Below are 24,284 nucleotides of genomic sequence, written 5' to 3'. Positions count from 1 at the left end.
CCCAACAAACCCTAACCTCTCCTCATCCAGACAAAAGAAAAATCTCAGCCTATTCAGAACTGGATCAAGTAATCTAGATGCACAAAACTGCAAACTTTCTATCGCCAACTCTGTGAAGTCTCTAGGGATTACACTTGACAAAGACCTGAACATGAAAATCGATATTAATGCCTCAGCAAAAACTGCTCTCTTCACTCTAAAACACCTTAAAAAATCAAGCCCTTCACCCCCCTTAAAGACAGTAGTTCAATCCTCTCTAATCTAGATTATGGTACCACGACCATCACAGGCGTACGAAAGAACCACCTTATCCCTATGAGGTCTACACTCAGCGCAGGGCAAGACTTCTCTCTGGGGAAAGTTGCTTTGATCATATCACTCCCACACTCAAGAAACTCAACGGGCTACCTATTGGAGCAAGAAGCATTTTCACAAATGCTTGCACGACCCATAAAGTTCTTTACACAGAGAAACCGAAGTAACTCAGTAACAAACTTTCAAAAATTGGCCAAAAGAGACCCCTGCGAAGTTATAACAGTTTACTCTAGATTCCTCCCAAGTTTAAAAATGAAAAATCACTAGCTCATTCCCCCTCTTGGAAGGCACCTAGAATTTGGAATTCCTTACCCAAGGATCTGCGTGACATTCAATCATGCCTCTACTTCAGAATTTTTTTTTTACATTATTTCTTCTCAACAAATACCTGAATACTCCCTCGTACTTATATCGTCTGGCCACTTGTTACTGTATCTATCCATTTGTGGCTATCCATTTTTTGTACTTTTTTCGCATCTTATCTTGGTGATTCTTAAACCAGTATACCTTTCTTCTTTGTTGTTGTTTTTTGGCCGGGCTTGGCTCCGCCCCGTTGTCACCACGTGACTGGTCTTGTGACCAACCTTTAGTATTTAAACGTCTGGCGGAGTCCGTGTCGGTTGGTACTTCCGCTGTTTTGCATCCATCAGTTTGGTATCCAGAAGAGAGCTGCACATTTCGTTTTTCATCATTGTTTTTCGGTAAGCAGGTTAGCGAGTTCTTAATGCTTTTCTATCGTTCTAGTCACGCATTGCTTGTAACTTTCAATATTGGTGGCAATCGTAAATATATTGGCCAGACGTATACTATGCAGGTTGTTTTTATCATCTTATCTTAGATCTAGCTAGTCGGGCATTCCGTTTTACATCCTATATATTATCATGTAATCTGCCATGAACTAGATACCATTTTTCCGCTTGCCACATCTGTGTTTGTTTTCCTTTCCTCTTATCGTGACCGGGTTAAACATTTTATAGACATTTTATGGTTATTTTCATTTGTTACTTACAAGCGGTTTTTTGTTATGTGACATTTAGGTATTTATGTATATTCCTTTATGGTTTATATCTAGTATCAAGCCTCGTTTCTCTCCAGGACTAGCAGCTCGTCCACGTTATTATCCACGCCCATACTTTTGAAAGGGTATGTATTCTTCTGTGAATCCTTTAGACCGATTTCTTGATGCATCGTGTGGATATAGCATTGTATGTGTAGAGTTATAATCCTATCTTTTGATCTTTTTAGAATCTGTTTTCTCCATGATTATTGGACTTTGTGCGCGTATCTCGGGCTCGAGATAGGCCAACCAAATATGAGGTAAATGGTGAGCATTTTATATCTACATGCTCTACCCTTCAGGCACTACATATATATATGCGTTTACATATGTAGGTCTTTACTGCAACGTAATGTTTCAACATGGTCTTCTCCTTTCAAACATTTTTTAGAGCCATAATCAAGAGGCCTGTTTATTGGCACATTTGTTCTTCATATCTTTATCATCACGGTTCATTGGACCCATATCATCAAGGACTCAGCTGCTCTTTTCACATCTTCCTGGATACTTTTTAGGTAATATTTTTCTTTTGATCACTGCATTCTTTTCTTTGTAGAGATTGATTGCTTTGTTACATTATCCTGTTTTTCATCCACCCCATTGTGCTGTCATTGTTCTTGGATAGAAATCTCCATTGCTGAAGATAATTTACAATTTTCTCTTTACCTTCAGAGACGTCAATCATTTGTTTTATGGTAAGGGGGTTTTCTATTTTCTCATTGTTGTTACCCAAATTTGTCAGTCATGTATATCATATGTATTTTTGTCTCCATAGGTATTTGTATTGAGAACTCTAAGTAAACACAGGTGTGATTAGGCAATCGCCCATACTTTCTCTGGCTCATTCTTTCCATTGTAAAGTGAATGTGAGAAACTATCTTATTTTTTTGTATCCATAGGCCTCTGCCATTTTTTGTACCAAATGTAAATATAATGCAATAGTGACACCTTTATTGTGAATATATTTGATTATTATATATGTATTCTTTCCAGAGCACAACTTTCAGAGGTGAAACTCCTGATGAAGACAGTGTTTCTGTTGAAACTCGCGTTCGTCAGCTTTGCACCCGTTTCAACAAAAAGACCTAACAATGTATCAAAGAATTATTATTGTTTTGGTCATTATATATCGTGTATCATCTGCATCATATAATCTGTAAAAGTTATTTCCACCAAGTAGGTTTGTGTGTGTACAGTGTATGTTATTGAAGGAAGGCGTTTAGAATGTTGTGAGCCTGTGAAAGTCTGTCATTTTTGCTCCTATGTGAATATATGTTTTTATGATGCATTCATGAATCGGATAATTTTATTGTATAAATAAAAAAAATTGTATTTTCCTAATTTTCTTTGAGTGTCCCTATTGTACCTCCCTTTATGTCATAAGGGTTGTGCTCTGTTTGAAGTAGCCCTAGAATGTTTACATGATTACTCCCTCTTAAAAGATACATCCTACTGGCTTACTTTCTCACTCTGAACTATTTCAACCTGCCCATCTCTACCTCTGGATCTAACTGTTTAGTCACTCCTCTTATTAAAAAAGCTTCCATCTCTACCTATCGAAACTATTAATCCTCTACTTTGCCCTACATTGAAACAGTTTACTTTCTATTACCCTGTATGCATTATATTAGTATCATTATTTCTTTCTATGTTTTCCTTGTAAATTGTATGTCTATTCCAAACATTACGAAAGTGCTCCGATATCCCCAGATCAAGTCTGCGCTATATAAAACTCAAAAATAAATAAAATAAATTCAGTGTAACATTCGTCAAGGCGCTATGTACATTATCATCTTTATACTGCTCAAGAAGCAATTAGGTTTTGCAGTGTGCACACCCCATGCAAAACAAACATAAATAAATATCAGTGTAGCAGCATATGTTGTGCATCAAAGACCCCTTTGCAGTTCTATCATCCTGGTGGTATGAATGCCTTCTTGCTATCAGCTCCCACCCACTACCCCCCAAGGGCTGAGTCACAGTTCTCAGCATCACGATGAAAGGAGCTGCTGGAATGCACATCCCACGCAAGGAGATGAAAAAATGGGAAATGCCACAAAACACGAGCTGAAAACAGGTTTGATCTTTCAGTTGGCAGCCATTACTACGACTCCACAACATCCGAGGTGTAGTAAACTGTGGAATGTGTGTTTCTGAAGCAAGGTACCATTGCTTAGACGTGAAAAAGAGTCAAATAAATCTGCGTCTGTATAGTCTTCCCAGCGTCATAGGTGTGCAACGTTCTTTCAATAAAATCTGCATCCCAGTATTTGTATACTAGAAACCTTGCATAAACAAGCATTGGCAAAGTCAGTAGATCTGGCTTAAATGTGCTAACGAATGTAAACACAATCGTTCACAAATGTTGTTTAGCAGATTTAACCCAGTCTTATTAGCTTCATCATTGATGAGGAAAACGTGGCTAAAACGATTGCTTTTTAAGAAAAATACACATAAAAAATAAATAATAGAATTTGATCAACCTTATGTTTATTAGGTACATGCTTCAGATGCAAAATGGTCCTTTGTGCATTACAATAAAAGCACCTCCCAGAAGTTAAAATGATACATCAAACAGCCAGTAGCACGAGGGGAAGAGAAATACTCTTCTGGGAGGAGACACAGGCCCACTATATGTACATTTAAAAGCATTTGTCATAATAAGTTTGGCAGACAGCTGTCCTGTCAAGCCAGACCCCAAAGAATCTGTAGACCATTCGACTTGCTGCCGCGTGCAACAATTGATAAAAGCTACATCAGGGTGTGAGTGGCTACATTGCTGTGCAAATTGTAGCCTTTTGAACGTCTGGATCCTACTAATAGCCAAACTGACCAAAGGGCCAGTGTTCTGCCCTATCCGTGCCACAAATAAGGTGGGAGCATGTACAGGCTTAAAGGGGAGCTTCCGAATGCAAATACTTGATTGTGGAACTCAGAAAGTAGTAGGCAAACTATCTATGAGCTCCATCATTCAGAGTCCTCAATCCAGGAAATATAAAAACAAAGCCTTTACTTTGTCTTTAGAGAAGTTGCCACAAGCGGTAACTAAAACACTATCCACTTTGAGTAGAAATATACTTTTTTCAGGACCTCAGAAGACATAAATTATATCCACTATATATTAAGGGACACAATTCAGGTGCTTTAATGCCACCTTCTCCTCTCTAATAAGGGTGACTCTCTTACTCGGACATGCTCTCAAAGGGATTGCATTTGCATTAATATAGCGCATAAATCACCCGAAGGTCTCAGAGCGCTGGCAAATCCACCAGACAGAGAGCAAGGGCAGGTGATCAGAAAAGCCAGGTTTTGAGGTCTTTAAGAAATCTCAGATGGTTGGGTTGTGTCCTGATGAGTAGGGGCAGGGAGTTCCAGGTTTCAGGAGCTGTTTTACTGAAAGCCCTATCTCCGTTTCTGACAGTGTGGACTTTTGGGACTGTTAGAAACTGCTTGTTAGAGGATCTGAGAGTTCTGGCCGAATTGTGGAGTTTTTTTCCAGATAGGCTGGACCTTGCCCATGGATGGTTTTGTGTACTAGGCAGCATAGTTTGAATGTTATGCGTTTCTTTATGGGAAGACAATGCAGGGTCCTGAGGGAGGGCACTGATGGAGTGCGGAGAGAAAGGTCAAGCATCAATCTGGTAGCGTTGTTCTGTAATACCTGAAGTCTCGCCAGAAGGTTTTCGTTTATAGAAGTTAGTAGGGCGTTCCCGTAATCTATACGGCTAATGATGAGGCCTTGGACAAGGGGCATACGGGACGGGAGGGGGATCCATTTAAAAATTTTCTTCAGACTGTGCCTCAGGCCAAAGCTAGTGTGCACAACTTTGTTGACATGTTCAGCCACAGATAGCCTGTTGTCAATAATCACCCCTAAATTCCTGACCGAGGACTTGGGGGAGGGGCAGGGTCCAAGTGTAGTTGGCCACCAATCGTCAGTCCAGAACATGTCAGCTGTTCCGAAGAGCAGAATCTCTGTTTTGCTGGCATTTAGTTTTAAGAAGTTGTTGGTCATCCAGTTGTCAATTGCGACCATACACTTTTGGAATCTTAATTTGGTTTCAGCGGGATCTGGGCCGACGGTAATCAGCAGCTGAGTGTCGTCAGCATAGGATACTGTTCCAATACCGTGGGTTCTGATTACTTTAGCCAAGGGGGATACATATAGATTAAAGAGTGTGGGGCTAAGTATTGATCCCTGGGGAACACCTTTGACATTTTTCTGGTAGCTGGAGGAGTATATTCCTACTTGGACCTTTGAGCGCCTTTTGGACAGATAGCTTTTAATCCAAAGTAACGCTGAGCCCTCGACACCAATCTCTGCAAGCCGATCAAGGAGAATGTTATGCGAGATGGTGTCGAAGGCAGCAGACAAGTCGAGCAGGACCAGTATGGCAGATTGTCCTGCATCGAGTGTCATCCTGACATTGTCTACTATTTCAAGCAAGGCAGTCTCAGTGCTGTGGAACGCCCAGAAGCCTGATTGGGAGGGATCCAGGATTTTCTTAGTCTCCAGGTAAGTGACTAGTTGTTTATTAATCAGGGATTCCATGACCTTTCCAAACAACGGCAGAAGAGAAATTGGCCGGTAGTTGGAGAGTTGTTTAGGGTCGGCCAAAGGTTTCTTTAGGATTGGTCTAATTGTGGCCTCCTTCCAGTGCAGGGGGACAGAGACATGAGATAAGGAGAGTTTAAGGGTCTTGGTTAGGACGGGGATCAGGGCGGGTGCGATTTCGTGAGAATCTGAGAGGGGGTAGGGTCCTGATTTGATTTTGTGGAGGGTGGATTCTACATCTATTTCTGAAAAAGGTATACATTCATTAAGGGCTGTGACTGGGAGATCCGGGTCTGTATTGGCTAAATTGAGCAAGGGTGTGGTCTGAATAAGCGGAGTTGGTTGTGGAAAGACTTTATGTATAACATTGATTTTTGAATAAGAAGATACAGAGTTGACCCAATCTTGGGATGAGGTAAAAGCGGACTGACAGGCAGGGGGGTTTGTGAATTCTTTAACTATTTTATATAGCTCTTTCTGAGAGTTGGCTGCCTGAGTTATTCTGTTTCCAAGATAAGCTTTTTTTGCCATAGCGATTTCTTTCATATATAGTCTGCGCGTTGTTTTATATTGTTGTCTGTCATGTAGGGTTTTTGTTTGTCGCCATTTTCTTTCTGCTGCCCTAACAAAGTTTAGTTTTTTCAAGGTTTGGAGTGAACCAAGGGGAGATTTTAGTGGGAGGCCTGGAAGCCTTTAATGGCGCAATTATATCTAAGGCCGAAGAGATAGCAAGTTCAAGGTTGACGGCTGCTTTGTTAGGGTCAGTGGTGTTAGTGATAAGGGGGGGAGTGAAATGGGTGACGAAAGAGTCCAGATTGATCTTGTTCCATGGTCTACTCAATTTTGCTTGGTTACTGGTCTGAGGCTTTGTAGGGGTGCCTAAGATGTGAAATTTGATAACATAATGATCAGACCATAGGACTGGGAGTGTTTCACTGATTTCTACCATTGGGGAATTACTGCATAGCAGATCTAATGTGTGTACAGCAATGTGAGTGGGTATCCGTGGTTAATACTCTTAGTCCTAAGGAGTTGATGCTTGAAATAAGGTCATTTGTATGGGGGTCAAGGGTTTGTTCAGCATGGTAATTGAAATCCCCTAAAAGGAGAAAATTACCAGATGCCAAAGCATGTGGAGCTTTGAAAGAAACACAGAGAAGGGACCCGTAGGTCATGACAAAAAGAGGTGGTGAGGACAGGCCAGGAGCAAGTCTTCAAGAAGGCATGTGTGAGTTGCACAAACATCATCAGACTAGAGTCCAAAAATGCAGAAACAAGAAAATGAAGCCCGCTTTTTGCCAGCCATACCCCTTGTAACCGTATGTAGAAATTAGCACATCTGCCCCTCGAGCCCTAACTGGCCTTGTGTCAAGCTGCAGCAGCCCATTATCAGAATAAATCTTGTTGGCATGTATGAAAGCCTTCCCCTAACATTGCAAAGCCATCTGTAAAAAGGCGCCTTGCAGCGCACACGGTCTAGGTGCATAGAATGTAGACGTGTAACATGCCACACATAAGGCTAGAATGTTTATGCAGTAACTACATTCCAGAGCAGCCTCTCTATTTTCATCAATGCAGATGCAAGGAGGAGAATCCCATACCATTAAGTATGTCCATTTCCCTACGAGGCATAGACCTTTAGGATGGAACAATGCTCTGGTTCTGACAAAATCAGATGGTCTTACCGGGTGTTTCCCGCCTTGGCATTGAGACCTATGTTGGAAAGTCGGCAGTGATATCAGACAGCACATCTGCCCCTCCAGGTTAAGTGAGAGGTCCAGCAGGATCCTATTCTCACTATGTATAGTTCTTCATAATGGAGAAGTCCGCATATGAGCAATGGAATCCACAGTGCTCAGGCACATTTTTTTTTCTCCACTTAAAAAACATTTCTCCCCATCGAGAAAGCCCTTTCTCAACACTCCCACCAAACCTATGGTGATCCATTCTCTTTCCCATGCAGCAAGTGGAGATACGCCAATCCTGTGCACGATTAAATCTCAGACCATCTTCAGGGAGAAAAGAGAACAGTGAGAAGTTTGGAAGTACCCACAAACATACATGTTTGTGGAAATGTTCAAACTTCGAAAGCAAACCACAACTTGGAATACCCCCTTTCCTCCTCTTGAGTGGGAGTTATGAGAGTAGAGATCCCTGAAAATAGGCTTACACCTGCCAGGAATTCCTTTGTCAGTTCCGGGTAGCCATAAGAAAGGTAAATGTGGTCATAAATCTATATTTACAACCAAATTTACCTTTGTTCATAGGTCCCATAATTTGGATAATGTGGAGAACATAGACATGCCAAATATGAGGCTTGAATGTTTCTGCAGTAACAGGATTACAAAGAGTCATTATTGAGTGTGGAGCAGCGTTTGTTTTTTAGTGGCCTTTTTTAAGTGAAAAACACATAGTTAACTACTTCCTCTTAGGGAAAGGCTGAAACGTAAACTGTTGTGTAAATATGTTATTTTACAAAAATCGAAATTATTGATTATTTTATAATTTTTATTAAAAATGCCCAAAGATAATTTATATGATGGTTATTCATGTGTGCTTGGGTCAGGATAGGACCAATATGATGGGGCGTCATCTTGGCGCTGAAGAAGATGGCTGCTCCCAAATAAGGCTCCGTCACGCCCTAACAACCGAAATTATTTACGCAACATTGACATGACGAACTGGGCAGCACTAAGATGATTTTACTATCCTGGCATCATAGAATATAGAGTTGGAGTTTTTAATTTGATTTGATCTGAATTTTTGTAAAGCACGGCGAATGCCAAAAAAAGGTCCCATTTGTATCTCTCGTGCTGGGGTAGATTAGACACCATTAAAATTATGCTTCTTCCCCTCAGACATTTTTTCCTTATAATGTTTCCAATTAAAATCACAAATAAAGTATTCTCTCTTATTGATAACACACTTAAAAAGTTATATGGAAGGGTAAAAAATCCCCCACTTTCTTGCTCAGCTAAAGCTCCCAAAATTCAGTGTTGGTGTTAATTTTCCAGATTTTTGGCATTACCATAAGGTTTTTGGTATTAAACAAGCACAAGAATGTTTTCTTTCTTCCAGCTCTACTTCACAGGAAATATGGATGGATTTGGAGTCTGCATTTATACCTTCATTCACAAACTCACACATTTTATTTGTGTCATCCCCTCTAAAGTCTTGGTTAACTCCTAATATTTCACACACTTGCTCCTTATTTAAACCATTCATAAGGCTCAACTGTCTCTAATTTCTTCAACTTAGTTCTACTCCAATTTGGTACAACAAACATATGCATAGCTGCCAAGGTTTCAAATTGCTGTGTGTGACATTTTCATAATTTAAGTGTAATTATGAGTGACATTTCAACGATTATGAGTGACACTTTCTTGAGAGCAAAGTCACGTAATGAAGGCTGCCAATAAATGCCGGCCTGCCACAAGCTTAACTGTAGCCAGCGTCAGCGGGATATGACGTCCTGCAGCGCGCCTATTGGCCACAGCACTGCCTCATGACGTGACGTCAGTCACAATGAATGGCGCACCGGGAAATCTGAATCATTATTTTTTTATTAATAAATTCTAGCAGCCAAGTGAGTTAGCAGCTACTACCTAGCTCGGTCACTGTCAGCCCTCACACTTGCCAGGAGCAGCCTGCATGACACAGTGCGCTGCCACTCTTTCAGTTTAATCAACACAATCGGCACTATCAGTGAGGAGCCGCCTATCCCATTTATGCGTGACCTTGCATTTCAGTGCGGTGATGCGGACCACTGCACTGAAATGCATAAGTGTCACACCTGTTGCGTGATACTTGGCAGGACTGCATATGACCCCCACGTCCCTTATCCTCGACCCAGTCATAACAAAGGAGGTATATTCCACTGACAGGAAACAAAACAGAAACCACTTTTAAGCTCCAACTACCCTCCTGCCAGGGGCTATAAGAACATAGCCAGCAAAAAGCTCTTCTTGTTTTGTTTCCTGTCGGTGACAAGATGGGAGACGCTATGTATTTGCTGGGCAATTACAAAGGAGGACACTGAAGCGCGCCCAGCAGCTTTAGTTTCCTCCTTTATTGGGCTCTGAGGGGACCTTCGTGGAAGTAGCTGGTGTCGGGACGCTTGGCCTCCTGGGACTCCGTGAGTACCACCAGGCGCCTGACTTTCTGGGCTTGTCGATCCCCGGAGATCTTCGAATTTCTTCTTCTTTGTTGCAATAATTTCACTCCGGGGCCTCTGGTGTCCTTCCGCTGTGTGGCGTGGTATGGGTGCTCTCCCTCCTGCTGTTTTTTGGCTGGGCGTGCAGCGGTGATGGCTTTGCCATATTCCCCAGTCAAGCCGCTGTGGTTGGCCATGGGGGCGATTGTAGAGTTGCGCTCTAGTTGTTAGAGCCGCTGTGCGCCACGTAATGACGTGGGAAGCGCGGCGGACATTTTATGTGTCGGGAAAAGTGCGCGAGAGAGCGCGATAGAAAGGATATTTGTCGGAGAGCACCGGACGCCCGGCGCTCTCCTGCTGAGCCCAAATAAATACTTGTGCTTCCCCATTACAGCTTCCAGTGTATTATTTGAGATACAATACACACATTACAGTGGCGACGAGGCTCGGATCGGGAAAAAAAACGAAGGGAAACACACAGGACAACCTATATTGAAGGAGCTGTGGAGGACACTACTGAACCACGTAGAGCATCCAGGAAGGAACAACCGGGAAAAGCACAGAAAACATCAGCAGTAGAGCGTGACAGAGGCACAGGGACACGTGGAGTTGGCAGCAGAAGTGCACCAAGAGCACCAGGTACGAGGGGCAGAGAGTGACAAGGGTGAAGAGCCTAGACTGACCCATAGTGACCCCACCGGCATGTGAACTAAACATGATAGAAGCGGACACTGGAAGGAGGTGGCCAGTCCTTGTACAAATGCCCGAACACGGCGGAGGTCCTGGCGAACCGGGAAATCTGAATCATTATCTTTTCATTAATAAATTCTAGTAGCCAAGTGAGTTAGCAGCTACTACCTAGCTCGGTCACTGTCAGCCCCCACACTTGCCAGGAGCAGCCTGCATGACACAGCGCGCTGCCACTCTTTCAGTTTATTCAGCACAATCGGCACTATCAGCGAGGAGCCGCCTATCCCATTTATGCGTGACCTTGCATTTCAGTGCGGTGATGCGGACCACTGCACGGAAATGCTTAAGTGTCACACCTGTTGCGTGATACTTGGCAGTACTGCATATGACCTCCACGTCCCTCATCCTCGACCCAGTCATAACAAAGGAGGTATATTCCACTGACAGGAAACAAAACAGAAACCACTTTTAAGCTCCACCTACCCTCCTGCCAGGGGCTATAAGAACATAGCCAGCAAAAAGCACTTCTTGTTTTGTTTCCTGTCGGTGACAAGATGGGAGACGCTATGTATTTGATGGGCACTTACAAAGGAGGACACTGAAGTGCGCCCAGCAGCTTTAGTTTCCTCCTTTATTGGGCTCTGAGGGGGCCTTCGTGGAAGCAGCTGGTGTCGGGACGCTTGGCCTCCTGGGACTCCGTTAGCACCACCAGGCGCCTGACTTTCTGGGCTTGTCGATCCCCGGAGATCTTCGAATTTCTTCTTCTTTGTTGCAATAATTTCACTCCCAGGGCCTCTGGTGTCCTTCCGCTGTGTGGCATGGGTGCTCTCCCTCCTGCTGTTTTTTGGCTGGGCGTGTAGCGGTGATGGCTTTGCCATATTCCCCAGTCAAGCTGCTGTGGTTGGCCGTGGGGGCGATTGTAGAGTTGCGCTCTAGCTGTTAGAGCCGCCGTGCACCACGTAATGACGTGGCAAGGGCGGCGGCCATTTTATGTGTCGGGAAAAGTGCGCGAGAGTGCGCGATAGAGAGGATAATTGACGGAGAGCCCCGGACGCCCGGCGCTCTCCTGCTGAGCCCAAATAAATACTTGTGCTTCCCCATTACAGCTTCCAGTGTATTATTTGAGATACAATACACACATTACAGTGGCGACGAGGCTCGGATCGGAAAAAAAAACGAAGGGAAACACACAGGACAACCTATATTGAAGGAGCTGTGGAGGAGACTACTGAACCACGTGGAGCATCCAGGCAAGAACAACGAGGAAAGCACAGACAACATCAGCAGGAGAGCGTGACAGAGGCACAGGGCCACGTGGAGTAGGCAGCAGAAGTGCACCAAGAGCACCAGGTACGAGGGGCAGAGAGTGACAAGGGTGAAGAGCCTAGACTGACCCATAGTGACCCCACCGGCATGTGGACTAAACAGGCTAGAAGGGGACACTGGATGGAGGTGGCCAGTCTTTGTACAAACGCCCGAACACGACGGAGGTCCTGGCGGAGTCACAGAGAAGAGGAGAAGGGGGCGCAGAAAGACCTCAACTGGACCAGGCGCACAGAGAGAGCGCAAGCGCGCCAGGCAGCCCGAAAGGTCAGGAGACCAATCCAGAAAGACGCGCAGGGATGAGTGCGCAGGCTTCATCACTCACGACGCCGATTCCTTTCCTGCCCAAACCAGGAGAACCTCAGATGAAGTGGGAGGGTTGGAGAGAGTACTTCATAAATTATATAGAAGCTCTAGAAGACGAGAATGGGGAGGCTTTTCCCAGCAAGAGGAAGAGGAGGATACTCCTGCACAACCTAGGCCCGGTGGGGATAAGGGTCTTCCAGAATCTTGGGCCCACTCCCAGGCAAGCAGCAGACGACGATGTATTCAGACACACAATAGAAGACCTCAACAACCGCTACCGGCCGGCAGTGTGTACGCCCATTGACAGATATAATTTCCAGCAGAGTAAACAAGAGGTGGGCGAATCAATAGATGACTATGTGGCTGCGCTTAAGAAATTGGCGATAATGTGCAAGTTTGGCGTGTTGCATGAGGAAATCATAAAGGACCAGATAGTTATGCACACTACAAATAAGGCTGTCCAGGACAAACTGTGGGTGAATGGAGATGCCACACTTAAGGAAGTAATCGCCATGGTGAAAAAGGCAGAGCTGTCCAAGAGATGCGCGGATGCGGCAAAGAGAGAATCCACCCAGAGGCCCATGGTTAATAAAATAGATGATGCCGAAATGACAGGAAGGAACAAACCCCTAGCAGCGGAAGCAAGGTACCGAGCAGATGGTCAGGGAAGCCCACAAAGCAGAGAAGGCCGAACAGAGAAAGCACAAACGCATGCTACCGGTGTGGAAGCCTGACCCATTCAGCCCACGACAAACGTTGTCCGGCGTTCCGAGCGAAATGCATGTTCTGCGGTATAGTAGGACACTATGAAAAGGTTTGCCGCCGCAAGGTGAGAAGGCCACGGTGAAGTATGTGGAGCAAGATCCGGAGGAAGGAGTGGACAGAGAACAGGACGAAGAGGACAACGTACTGTGTGTGGAAGGTCAGGTACTGGGCATTGACTGCAGACGCTCCCGCAAACCACAATGTGAGATGGTGATTGGAGGAGTACCGATTGGAATGGTTGCGGACTCGGGTTCCCCGTACACCATCGTCCAAAGGACAGTATGGAATGAGCAATTCAGATCCAGCATAGGACCAAGTCTAGAACCTCCGGACATAAGGCCAGTCACGTACACTGGAGAACCCATTCCGATGGTTGGATACAGAGTCTTAACCTTTGAGTTTAAAGGCCAGGGTGCGGAGTGCAAGTTGTATGTGGCGGAGAAGGGCCCCTCAGTACTAGGGTGGTTGGATCAGGGCGACCTAGGTATACAATTGGATCCAGGAGGTGCCACGCAGGTACTAATGACAAGCACGGAGCGATTACCGGACAGAGGATGAAGAGCGAATTCGCCAAGGTTTTCGGCAGGAAGGTCGGCAAACTGGAGAAATGTGTGCATCGGATAGCCCTCAAGGAGAACTCCACGCCGGTGTCCCACAAAGTGAGGAACATACCAATAGCGGTCAGAGAAGCAGTACAACAGGAGCTGCACAGACTGGAAGAGAATGGAATCATTGAACCCATAAAGAGCTCAGAGTGATTGGCACCCCTGGTGGTGGCCATGAAACCCAATGGTAAGGTTCGCCTATGTGTGGATCTGCGCGAGCTGAACAAATGCATCATTGTGGAGAAATTCCCGCTACCACGCATTGAAGAGATGTTGGCGAAGACAAAGGGGGTAAGGTGGTTCTCCACTATCGATCTCATGTCGGCATACCATCGGATAGATCTGCATCCAGCGAGTAGGAACCTGACCGGAACCTTCGGGTGCTACCAGTTCCGCCGCATGCCCTTCGGTCTCGCGTCGGTGGCAGCGGTATTTTAGAAACTAATGCACCGATTGTTTAAAGACCTCGAAGGTGTGCAATACTTCCAGGACTATATATTAGTGATGGGAAAGGATCTAAAGGACCATGACAAGAAGCTAGACACAGTATTTCGAGTTCTGGAAAGCAATGGCCTTACAACTTAGTGGGAGAAGTGCCCGTTCGGAATGAACTCTATCACATACCTGGGGCATGAGATTGGAGAACAAGGCATCACGCCCAAACGGGCCAATGTGAAGGCGATTTGTGACGCACCGGCACCGAACAACAAAGAAGAAGTAAGGTCCTTCTTAAGGATGACTGAATACTACAGCAAATTTGTGCAACACTTTGCCACCGAAGCCCACCACCTAAGACAACTCATAAGGGACAAAACAGTGTTCACATGGACAGAGGAGACACAAAAGGAATTTGACACCATAAAAGACGACATCAGCAAGGCGATACCCCTGCAAGGGTATGACCCCCAGGGGCGGTCAGTGTTGACGACAGATGCCAGCTAGAAGGGACTGGGAGCAGTCCTCATGCAGGAGAGGAAAGATGGAAAAATGGAGACGCTCAGTTTCGCATCAAGGTCCCTATCCCTAACAGAACAGAAATTCAGTGTGATAGAGAAGGAGATGCTGGCGGTAGTGTGGGCCATGGGGAAGTTCCGCAAATTCCTATGGGGCACGAGGTTCCAGCTCAAGACTGATCACAAACCCTTGGTCAGAGTTCTTACATCGAGTGGGCATGCGAGCGCTACCCCCCCCCCCCCGCATCGCCAAGATGACATTGAAACTGTTAGACTACAGGTATGATGTAGAATACATCCCTGGGAAAAGAAACCTTAGTAGAGTGTCGGCGATGGAAGGAGCCACATCTGGTGGGGAAGAGAGCGAAGTCATGGTAGATTTCACGGAGGATCCCGAGAGGGTGATAAGCAACCACGAATGGACAAAAGCGTACGGAGAAGATCCAGACATAGAAGAAGTCAAGGAATGTCTACTGCGAGGATGGCCTGAAAAGAAACACTTACGGATGGCACTCAGGAAATTCTACGAAGTGTGGGAGGAACTATCAATTGGAGACAAAGGGATATTTCTGTACAGAGGAGACAAAGTAGTCCCCCCGACGATGTTGATACCTCATCTTCTAGCAGTCGTACATGAAGGGCACCTGGGGATAGTAAAGACGAAGATGAGAACGAAACAAATGTACTGGTGGCCTGGTATTGACCTCCAAGTGGAGAGACACGTAAGGGAGTGTGACCAGTGTCAAAGAGCAGATAAGACCTTGACACCTCTAAGACCAACCTTAGGGAAGTTCACAAGCCCGATAAATCCCTGGGGGGAAGTGTCCATAGACATTCTCGGACCTATATTGGACAACCAGGGCACACCAAAATATATGTGTGTCCTCATCGATAGGTACTCGAAATGGTCGGAGGTGCACATACAGGAAGAGATGGATACTGAAACAGTTCTCTGGTTTCTTAATGCTATCTTCCTCAGGGAAGGTATTCAAAGATCCATCTTGAGTGACAACGGGCCGCAGTTCACCTCGGAGAAGTGGTCCAGGTACATGTAGAGGTACATGGAGAGGAATGGAATCAAAACCAAACACACACCCAGCCGGAAATGGACAAGTGGAGCGATTCAATAGGGTCATAATGGGATCCGTTCAAGCAGCCATCATGATGGGCAAGGATTGGGAAAAGGAGGTTCAAAGTATGCTGTGGGCCTACCGCATCACCCCCACGAGCACAGGGTATAGCCCTTTCAAGATCCTGAGAGGGCGTAACCCCTTCACTAAAGACAACCTGGCGTGTAAGGAAAAGACAGTAACGAGAAAATGGTCTCCAGTGATGGTACAGCATAATCTAGAGAATGCCCAAAGGATATACATGGAACATTATAACCGGAGAAGGAATGTGAAAGAAGCAGCCCTTGAAAGAGTGGAATGGGTTAGAGTCAAGCTAGCTATGCTGCGGAAGAAAGGAGAGAGCAAATACAGCAAGCCTTTGCAAGTGAAGGAAGTATATGACAGAGCAGCGTTAATCAGCGATGGAAATGTATGGTCTCAAGACCGCATGGCCAAATGTAACAAGGGGGCATATTAGCAAGGGGAAGTATTGCCACTTTTTCGACGAATTGTGCCAAGAAAGCGGCGATACTTGTAGAGCCCTATCCACAAGGGCATTTTAACGCCTGGTTCAAGCCCACTTTGCATGTCGGCGACAAACATCGCTAATGACATGCAAAGTGGGCGTTCCCACGTCCAACCACATGTAAAATGTGGTTGGAGGTGGGAACACCCTATTACCAAGGCAGGCGTTGGGAGAGGCAGACCTGCGATAAACTTGTTTATCGCAGGTCTCCCAACGCCTGCTCTGAACAGGTGTTAGGGCATTGATAACATGGGGGTGTGGATCATAAAGCTGAATCCACCCCCCCATATTATAAATGCACACATTAGCGCATGAAAACAACGTCTGTTTTCATGCGCTAATGTGCCATATCGCCGACTATCGCCGGATTTCATTTCGCCTACGTGATGCGCATTGATAATTGCGCGCTATCACGGCGAAAAAATCCGGCGATATGATGATGTGCGATGTGTGTTTATTAACGCACTTCTAGGTAATGTGCCCCAAGATTCTTAAATGGTCTAATGTAGAAAGCCAGAGAACAGCCGAAAGTTAAGCGCCACCTGAGGGTGAGGAGACAATCCAAGAGAGAGAAGCGGATGACGGAGCAGGAGTGAGCAGTGGGGAGTTCGGAGATGGAGACATCCCCATGGCAGGAGAACATCTGGGAATGGAGAGTGAAACCTCGAGGAGAGAGAGCCCTGTGCAAATGAGGACAGTGCAAATGGGGACAAGGAGGTGAAACCAGCTGATAACACTCCCAGAGGGGCATCCATCACTCCGGTAAGGCGCACACGAGCAGGCAGAGCAGTGGTGAAGCCTACCAGATTCCGAGACTATGAGCTAGGAGAAGGAAGATAATATGCCGTGCTTAAGACTGTTGTTTCTGTTAATATTGTAAAAAGGGGGAGATATGTAGAGTTGCGCTCTAGTTGTTAGAGCCGCCGTGCACCACGTAATGACGTGGCAAGCGTGGCGGCCAATTTAGGTGTCGGGAAAAGTGCGCGAGAGAGCGCGATAGAGAGGATAATTGTCGGAGAGCACCGGACGCCCGGCACTATCCTCTCCTGCTGAGCCCAAATAAATACTTGTGCTTCCCCATTACAGCTTCCAGTGTATTATTTGAGATACAATACACACATTACAGCGATCATTGCCTGCATCTCTGCTTGATGACATGTTTTACTTGCTGAGCTTGGCGTCTGCGGGAGCCACGTTACTGTTGCACTGCCCAGGGGTTGGCGCGGAGAGCACAGCTTTCTTTAATGCGACGGGCTGTACTACGCCCTCTCCTGTTGCTTGTGTGAAGCGGGGAGGTGTTTGGGCCTGAGGCCGTCCCGGCCTGAACGCGCATGATTTCGGGGATCAGATCCGGCAGTTTCGCTGGTTGCGGGCTGTTCCGGGACCCAAGCAGATCCCGCCCCTCAGTCGCTCGTCCTCGAATACAGCCACCGGCTCTGCAGGTGAGACACTGCCAAGACAGAGAAGCGTTATCTACAAACAAATCAGAAAGCTGAAAAGAACAATCAAAATACAAGAACTTAGGAGAGATTTTGCAATCCATCATGCAAACAAAATATGGCACTTCACGTCCAAAGTCCCGCCCTGATGAAGACCTTCACACAAAGCATTTTGTCTGGTCCAATTCACTGAAGGTCGAAATGCGTTGGCTTGCTCAAAAGAGAGGTTCAGAGCAACCAAACAAAACAAGTTTGCCCAATAATAGGTGCACTTGAGCTGATCAAATGCTGCTCCAGATACAAGTTTTGTTAACAAATCTCTGACCTCTCTAGGACCTGTTCAGTACTTTTAATTGAGGGCAAATAGAGATAACAGTCCCAATTACAACTGTAAAATAGTAGGACTTATTCATGTTAGGAACGTTAACCGTGTAAAATCCCTGCAAATTGAATCATTACTGTCTATGTATGAAGAAATCTTTTAAGGTCATTTCATGTGTCATGTAAATATTGTACATGTTTTCTGTCTATACTAACTGTGTCAAAAGTATGTATATATTTTAAAAAAACAAAAAGAGAGGTGTATGTTATAAGTGTGTAATGTGATGGGAACCTCTTTTTTGATATTGAAATAATGAAAAATGCATCCCTAATAAATGGAAGCCAATGGTTAATAAAAAGAACCATTGAGTCATAAGTTGAAACTTATCCATGGTGTCTGGGGTATTATGTTTGTTGCTGACTCGCTAGATGTGCTGCACTTGCTTCTCCCCTTCTTTTGCCAACAGTAGCTGGAAATCTTTGGAATTTCTTTATGCAGGTGGCCATGCCCACTAATTCCCTTCATGCTTTGGGTCAGCTGTTGGGTGACTGGTTTTCTTGAGTCAGACGCCTGCCTAAACTGGTGTAGTCTGCTTTTGTGTATCTTTTGCATATGGGGGGGGGGGGGGGAGGGGAATTCTTGCACTGGCTCTGTTGGGTTGTACCTGCTGCCAGTATCTGTTGGTCAACATGGGGAAACATCGTCAGAAGAGCAGACATGTCTCTCTTATGTCTTCTCCATCCTCTCCTGGGGACAGTGTTGATTCCGGCCCTCCTGGGAAGCAGGCCAAGTTGGATGATGACATCCGTTTGAAGAGGCTGATTTTGGAAACCTTGTCTGATTTAAAATCCCTTCTCTCTTTCTCTCCTAAATCTTACCACATTTGTCCTCTACTACCCACCAAACTACTGCTCATTATTAATCCAAAGATGCATATCATCGCTGTCTTAGCTTTGTCTTTCTCACTTCCCTTTACATCATATTTGCCATCTAACCCACTTCTTTTCTCTTATGCATCTATTTCATTTTTATATCGTGTCTACTCTGGTCACCTTGACTGTATTTGTTTCCATTTCTTTTTCTGCTACCTCACATTTTCTGTTGTGCTTCGATTGATTTCTCTGTCTATTCTGATTCCTTTCTCCCCTCTTTTTTTGCTGCCTTTAGGTTTCCTCCGATTGCTTTTTTCTTCTTTTATTTTTCTCTTTCAGGCTGCATTTTCCTCTATCTGCTTAAAACCCAAAGCTCCAAGGGATATGTTGAGCAAGAGACCCAGGCAATGATTTCTCATGGCCGTGTCAATTTGGCACATGCTTGCTTCAAGTATGCTTTCCGGTATGACTGTCTGCTTCCTGGGATACGTGTTGAAGCTTAAGTCTACTAATCAAAACCTGGTTGCAATGGGCCTTCTGTTGGCGTGACACAGAGTCTCAATTCATTGGGATGGTAGACCTGCGCCCCAGCTGGCACAATGGCTTAAAGATGTTGCTTATAGCCGTGACCGATTGTTATGTTATGGGGAAGAACTGCCGCAAGCTCTAGACCGTCAGACCTTTGGGGCCTGTTCAATGGATATGTATTAGCTCACTCCTCAAGTGCCTAATGTATGCTTGTTTACTGCCTCTTCTGATGCTGTTGTCTAATTTGTCATCTCACTGTACGAAATTGGGATATACCTGACTGTCATATTGTTGTCATGCATTGCCACTGTGTATTCTGTTATACGTGCCAAAGAATTAATTCTGACTATTGTTGTTCTCAACTGAAAACTTTATAAATAAAATTAAAAAAAAGAAAAATAATGCATTCCAGGCTGCTAATGGACACCCAGGCTCATGCCAGGGCTGCCTGGCCTGTTCACACCTTTTCCCCTGGTCTTGCGGGTCCAGAACTAAAGTCTTGCAATATTTCATTGGGATATCCCATGGGACAGGGGGCATCTTGGATGCATTTCTCTATAAACTGCAACCAGGGCAAGGTCAGGAACTTGACTGTCCTCCACTTGGTGAGAGGAAGTACTCAACGCCTGCCCTGATCTCCCACTACCATAGATGTCCAAGTCAACTCACCTCTAGCAATCAGCTCTGCTCCAGCTCCAGGTCTTGATCCTGAACATAGCTGTGAGAGTAAAAAGAAAACCAGATTAGTGCACATCCTTGGTAGAAGCATGCAATACTTAGACTAACAGAAACCATGAAACATGCACTCAGATATAAATAAAGTAATCAAGAACAGAAGTACGCTCAGCAGTACAGAGTGTGTTGAAACATTCCCAGTTTTCAAGTTACCTGGATCAAGAAACTCCACTATCAAAGACTTAGATGCACCTTAGCTCTGGAAAAACTGTGGAACAAACAATTGTTGATCCCGGTGACTGCCATTTCATGACAATGTGTGATGAAAAGTACAACTCAAGAGTCGTGGCCTGAGGCGTCAAGATGGCGGTCACACCCTAAGAGTGCTCCGCCTTTCATCCGCCCGTTACCTGCTGTCATCAGATCCAGGCATTGGTCAGCAGCGGTCCCCTGCCCCTTCAGCGGTGCTCTGATCCCGCTTACCGGCAGTCCAGGGTCCCCGTTGTTGTGGTCTGGCCTCCTTCTTTCCGAGGACCTGCCCGGCTAAGATGGCAGCCTCCTTGCGACCTGTCCTTGCATCGGACGATCCAAGAACTGATGCCTCCCCCGGGCCTCCCTGACCGCTCCGGGGCGGCGACTGCGCCAATCGGTTCCCTGGCGCTGCCAGAGACCTGGCCGTGCCCTGAGCTGGTGAGTGGCGGCTTGGCGGCAGTGCTGTGGCCGCGGTGTGAAGCCCGCCTCCCACGTGGGAGAGGCCGGCGGAGGGTTCGGAGCAGGAGCGGCCTGGCCGTGCTGAGGCTTTGCTTTGCCGCCTGCTTCTATTGGACGATTGGTGGAGTGCCTGCAGCGCCTGGGGGTGCCGCCGGACTCGGCTGCCATTGTCAGGCAGTGATGTAGCGGACCTGGGCCTCTTCCCTGGCCGTGCTGTGGCATCGCTCAGCCACCTGCTTCTACTGCCCACTTGACGGGGAGCCCCCAGCACCTAGGGGTGCCGCCGGACTCGGCTGCCATTGTCAGGAAGCAGTATAGCGGGCCTGAGCCTCTTACATTCCCTGGCGGACCTGATCTTTTCTCGCCCTCACCACCCCCTTTTGTACCACTTTGTTCGCCATAAGTTGGCAGGGTATGCTCAGACGTGAGTCCCTTGCTCACTTTGCCACTGGATTCAAACAAGCCTGGCTGAAGAGGGCTGTAATGCCAGAAACCGGTCCTAGGTAGCTTGAATACGGTCCAGGGAACGCACGTCTTGGCAGTTTGGGCTGGACTGTTCTCATGAGGCACAGGGTCAGACTGATTTGCATATGGCCATGTCTGAACTGGGGTGGCGGAGTGGGTTAAAGAACGGTGATGGATTAAACCCAGATCTGTTGACTGGGTGTGAGTGTTTGATTGGTTCAGATGCTCCGTCCAGCACCACCCCCTTTTGTACCGCTTTGTTTGCCATAAGTTGGCAGGGTATGCTCAGACGTGAGTCCCTTGCACACTTTGCCACTGAATTCAAGCAAGCCTGGCTGAAGACGGCTGTAATGCCAGAAACCGGTCCTAGGAAGCTTGAATCCAGTCCAGGGAAGGCATGTCTTGGCAGTTCGGGCTGGACTGTTCCCATGAGGCACAGGGTCAGACTGATTTGCATATGGCCATGTCTGAACTGAGGTGGCAGGGTGGGTTAAAGAACGGTGATGGATTAAACCCAGATCTGTTGACTGGGTGTGAGTGTTTGATTGGTTCAGATGCTCCGTCCATCACCACCCCCTTTTGTACCGCTTTGTTCGCCATAAGTTGGCAGGGTATGTGCAAACGTGAGTCCCTTGCTCACTTTGCCACTGGATTCAAGCAAGCCTGGCTGAAGACGGCTGTAATGCCAGAAACCGGTCCTAGGAAGCTTGAATCCGGTCCAGGGAAGGCATGTCTTGGCAGTTCGGCTGGATTGTTCCCATGAGGCACAGGGTCAGACTGATTTGCATATGGCCATGTCTGAACTGGGGTGGCGGAGTGGGTTAAAGAACGGTGATGGATTAAACCCAGATCTGTTGACTGGGTGTGAGTGTTTGATTGGTTCAGATGCTCCGTCCAGCACCACCCCCTTTTGTACCGCTTTGTTTGCCATAAGTTGGCAGGGTATGCTCAGACGTGAGTCCCTTGCACACTTTGCCACTGAATTCAAACAAGCCTGGCTGAAGACGGCTGTAATGCCAGAAACCGGTCCTAGGAAGCTTGAATCCAGTCCAGGGAAGGCATGTCTTGGCAGTTCGGGCTGGACTGTTCCCATGAGGCACAGGGTCAGACTGATTTGCATATGGCCATGTCTGAACTGAGGTGGCAGGGTGGGTTAAAGAACGGTGATGGATTAAACCCAGATCTGTTGACTGGGTGTGAGTGTTTGATTGGTTCAGATGCTCCGTCCATCACCACCCCCTTTTGTACCGCTTTGTTCGCCATAAGTTGGCAGGGTATGTGCAAACGTGAGTCCCTTGCTCACTTTGCCACTGGATTCAAGCAAGCCTGGCTGAAGACGGCTGTAATGCCAGAAACCGGTCCTAGGAAGCTTGAATCCGGTCCAGGGAAGGCATGTCTTGGCAGTTCGGCTGGATTGTTCCCATGAGGCACAGGGTCAGACTGATTTGCATATGGCCATGTCTGAACTGGGGTGGCAGAGTGGGTTAAAGAACGGTGATGGATTAAACCCAGATCTGTTGACTGGGTGTGAGTGTTTGATTGGTTCAGATGCTCCGTCCATCACCCCCCCTTTTGTACCACTTTGTTCGCCATAAGTTGGCAGGGTATGCTCAGACGTGAGTCCCTTGCTCACTTTGCCACTGGATTCAAGCAAGCCTGGCTGAAGACGGCTGTAATGCCAGAAACCGGTCCTGGGAAGCTTGAATCCAGTCCAGGGAAGGCATGTCTTGGCAGTTCGGGCTGGACTGTTCCCACGAGGCACAGGGTCAGACTGATTTGCATATGGCCATGTCTGAACTGAGGTGGCAGAGTGGGTTAAAGAACGGTGATGGATTAAACCCAGATCCGTTGACTGGGTGTGAGTGTTTGATTGGTTCAGATGCTCCGTCCATCACCATCCCCCTTTTGTACTGCTTTGTTCGCCATAAGTTGGCAGGGTATGCTCAAACGTGAGTCCCTTGCTCACTTTGCCACTGGATTCAAGCAAGCCTGGCTGAAGACGGCTGTAATGCCAGAAACCGGTCCTAGGAAGCTTGAATCCGGTCCAGGGAAGGCATGTCTTGGCAGTTCGGGCTGGACTGTTCCCATGAGGCACAGGGTCAGACTGATTTGCATATGGCCATGTCTGAACTGGGGTGGCAGAGTGGGCTAAAGAACGGTGATGGATTAAACCCAGATCTGTTGACTGGGTGTGAGTGTTTGATTGGTTCAGATGCTCCGTCCATCACTCCCCCTTTTGTACCACTTTGTTCGCCATAAGTTGGCAGGGTATGCTCAGACGTGAGTCCCTTGCTCACTTTGCCATTGGATTCAAGCAAGCCTGGCTGAAGACGGCTGTAATGCCAGAAACCGGTCCTAGGAAGCTTGAATCCGGTCCAGGGAAGGCATGTCTTGGCCGTTCGGGCTGGACTGTTACCATGAGGCACAGGGTCAGACTGATTTACATATGGCCATGTCTGAACTGGGGTGGCTGAGTGGGTTTAAGAACAGTGATGGATTAAACCCAGATCTGTTGACTGGGTGTGAGTGTTTGATTGGTTCAGATGCTCCGTCCATCACCACCCCCTTTTGTATCGCTTTGTTCGCCATAAGTTGGCAGGGTTTGCTCAGACGTGAGTCCCTTGCTCACTTTGCCACTGGATTCAAGCAAGCCTGGCTGAAGACGGCTGTAATGCCAGAAACCGGTCCTAGGATGCTTGAATCCAGTCCAGGGAAGGCATGTCTTGGCAGTTCGGGCTGGACTGTTCCCATTAAGGCACAGGGTCAGACTGATTTGCATATGGCCATGTCTGAACTGGGGTGGCAGAGTGGGTTAAAGAACGGTGATGGATTAAACCCAGATCTGTTGACTGGGTGTGACTGTTTGATTGGTTCAGATGCTCTGTCCATCACCCCCCCTTTTGTACCGCTTTGTT

At 46.6% G+C, this 24,284-nt stretch overlaps 2 long non-coding RNA genes across 2 annotated transcripts in view; one reads left to right on the top strand and one right to left on the bottom strand.

Annotated features, from left to right (window-relative positions):
* The first annotated feature begins 937 nt into the window (after window positions 1-937).
* Window positions 938-2,668, top strand: LOC144807842 (uncharacterized). The gene is made up of 5 exons (XR_013606468.1): window positions 938-1,016; window positions 1,388-1,458; window positions 1,561-1,632; window positions 1,764-1,887; window positions 2,366-2,668. It is a non-coding gene; the product is annotated as an uncharacterized LOC144807842 (long non-coding RNA).
* Window positions 2,669-17,551: 14,883 nt separating this feature from the next.
* LOC144807843 (uncharacterized) overlaps window positions 17,552-24,284 on the bottom strand; it is a 261,733-nt gene continuing 255,000 nt past the window's right edge. The window contains exons 3-4 of the long non-coding RNA XR_013606469.1: window positions 20,188-20,236; window positions 17,552-17,807 (exon numbers count right to left, since the gene is read on the bottom strand). This is a non-coding gene — a long non-coding RNA (uncharacterized LOC144807843). The remainder of the gene's footprint in view (window positions 17,808-20,187; window positions 20,237-24,284) is intronic.

The sequence above is a fragment of the Lissotriton helveticus genome, chromosome 1_2, assembly GCF_964261635.1.
Source record: "Lissotriton helveticus chromosome 1_2, aLisHel1.1, whole genome shotgun sequence".
NCBI classification, from domain to species: Eukaryota; Metazoa; Chordata; class Amphibia; order Caudata; family Salamandridae; genus Lissotriton; species Lissotriton helveticus.
Note: the sequence above shows the minus strand (reverse complement) of the source record. Positions and strands in the feature narration are given on the sequence as shown.